At 41.0% G+C, this 2,483-nt stretch overlaps 1 pseudogene; it reads right to left on the bottom strand.

The window, feature by feature from the left end:
• Positions 1-747: 747 nt before the first annotated feature.
• On the bottom strand, positions 748-1,485 carry LOC102737480 (proteolipid protein 2 pseudogene; annotated as a pseudogene).
• Positions 1,486-2,483: the final 998 nt, after the last annotated feature.

Raw genomic sequence — 2,483 nt, 5'->3', positions numbered from 1 at the left:
GGGGTGGCTGGGTGATAGACATTGGGGAAGGTATGTGCTATGGTGAGCGCTATGAATTGTGTAAGACTGATGAATCACAGACCTGTACCTCTGAAACAAATAATACATTATATGTTAAAAAAAAAAAAAGAAGAAGAAGAAGAAGAAAGTAGGAAGGGAAAAATGAAGGGGGGAAAATCTGAGGGGGAGATGAACCATGAGAGACTACAGACTCTGAGAAACAAACTGAGGGTTCTAGAGGGAAGGGGAGTGGGGGGATGGGTTAGCCTGGTGATGGGTATTAAAGAGGGCATGTATTGAATGGAGCACTGGGTGTTATACGCAAACAATGGATCATGGATCACCACATCAAAAACTAATGATGTGATGTATGGTGATTAACATAACATAATAAAATTAAATTTAAAAAAAGTAAATGAAATCAGGCAGATTGTGGAGTAGAGTCTAAACTTGAAGAAGCAACACATTTGAGAATGAGTGTTCTGGTTTTTTCCCCTCTTCTGTTTTGTGGTTTTGCCCCAAGGGCAGGCTCCTCATGCCGAGCTGCTCAGCAGCAGTGATACGAGCAGGTAAAACTCTAAAAAGAAACCTCACCTTTCAGCATAGAAGAATTGGGAAAGGGGGCCTTTGTGGGGCAGAGGGCAGAGGAGCAAACCTGGAAGGAAGTGAGGCTAAGAGAATGCCTTAATACTGTGTAAGAAACTATACAGGCCCTAGTTTACTCTTGAGCTGCATGTGCACAGGACAGACCCAAAACTGCCTAGCAAAAGCTTTGAGAATTGAACTAAGAATTAAACCTCCAACCAGGTCTCAGAGAGAAATAAAGGGAGTCCACCAACATGGATCATCTGCACAGCCAGTCAGGGCTGCTGTATGTCTTTATTACCTCAAGGGGTAGGTGATGTAGGCATCATAGCCAAAGAGGCAAACAGCAACAAGGCCCAGTGCCCCTGCAATGATTATGGAGCGATTTCCTCTCTCGACAAGGACAACAATGGAGGTGATTAGGTAGAGGGTGACTGCAATGAGGGATCGGAAGAAATCAGTCCAAGGCCAGTTGATGGATTGTATCTTGGTGGGTAGGTCACACATGTAGACGACAAAGAAGATCTCAGCAAGGATCATCTCAACCACTGACAGAGAGGAGTATCCTGGTGTTGAGAGGCTGAACCAGATTAGAATCACCAGGCACAATACAATCTCAGCAAATAGGAGAGTTCCCTTTCTGGTGCATAAGAAGTTGGTGAAGGCAGCCCAGCAGCCACGGGCTGAGAGGCGCTCAGACTCCACCATGGCGAGGCCTGGAGTTCCTGGAGACACAAAGGATCTGCACACTTGATGGAGGGTTCCAGGATGCTGCACACCCAGTCGTTTTGCTTGCTGTCTAAAAAGTGGTTTTAAAAACTTGTAGTCTGAAGCTAACCGGGTTGACCACCTGCTAAAACAGTAATGATGATGATTATGATGATGATGATGATAATAATAATAATAATAATAATAATAATATCCCTTAGAGAATTTTAACAGGATTCATATCTACTCAATTTAATATTCAAAAAGCCCAGAATACAATCCAAAATTACCTGATAAGCAAAGAACCAAGAAATGTGGTTCTTTGGGAATTCTTCAGTGAAAAGACAATGAACAGGTGCAAACCGTAAGATGACACAGATGCTGAAATTATAAGACAAAGACTTTAAAACAATAGATGCTATAATAAGCTCCATGAGGTAAAGGTGAACACACACTAAATAAAATGTATAAAAAGATAAAAGTACTCAGCAAAAAATTTAAATTATAAAAAAAGAACAAAATAGTTTTAAAACATCCAATCTCTGAAATTTAAATTTTACTGGCTGAACTCAATAGTAGAATGAAGATGACAGAGAAAAGGGTCAGTGAACTTGTAGATTAATAGAAATCATTCATTCTGAAGAACAAAGAGGAAAAAATTGAAAAAAGATGAATAGAACTTCAGGGAGTTGTGGGACTATATCAAAAGTCTATCATTTGTTGGGGCGCCTGGGTGGCTCAGTTGGTTAAGCGACTGCCTTCGGCTCAGGTCATGATCCTGGAGTCCCGGGATCAAGTCCCACATTGGACTCCCTGCTCAGCGGGGGGTCTGCTTCTCCCTCTGACCCTCTTCCCTCTCGTGCTCTCTGTCTCTCATTCTCTCTCTCAAATAAATAAATAAAATCTTTTTTAAAAAAAAAAAGTCTATTATTTGTAACAGTGGAGTCCTATAAAGAAACTGATGCAGAGATATCTTATGGGTTTTGGTGCTATTGTAAATGGAATCATTTCTCTAATTTCTCTTTCTACAGATGCATTGTTAGTGTCTAAGAAAGCAACTGATTTCTGTGCATTGATTTTGTATCCTGCCACATTACTGAATTGCTGGATGAGTTCTAGTAATTTGGGGGTGGAGTCTTTTGGGTTTTCCACATAAAGTATCATGTCATCTGCGAAAAGAGAGAGTTTGA

This window comes from Leptonychotes weddellii, unplaced genomic scaffold (genome assembly GCF_054177405.1).
Source record: "Leptonychotes weddellii isolate Sample4059 unplaced genomic scaffold, ASM5417740v2 HiC_scaffold_23628, whole genome shotgun sequence".
In the NCBI taxonomy this organism is placed as follows: Eukaryota; Metazoa; Chordata; class Mammalia; order Carnivora; family Phocidae; genus Leptonychotes; species Leptonychotes weddellii.
Note: the sequence above shows the minus strand (reverse complement) of the source record. Positions and strands in the feature narration are given on the sequence as shown.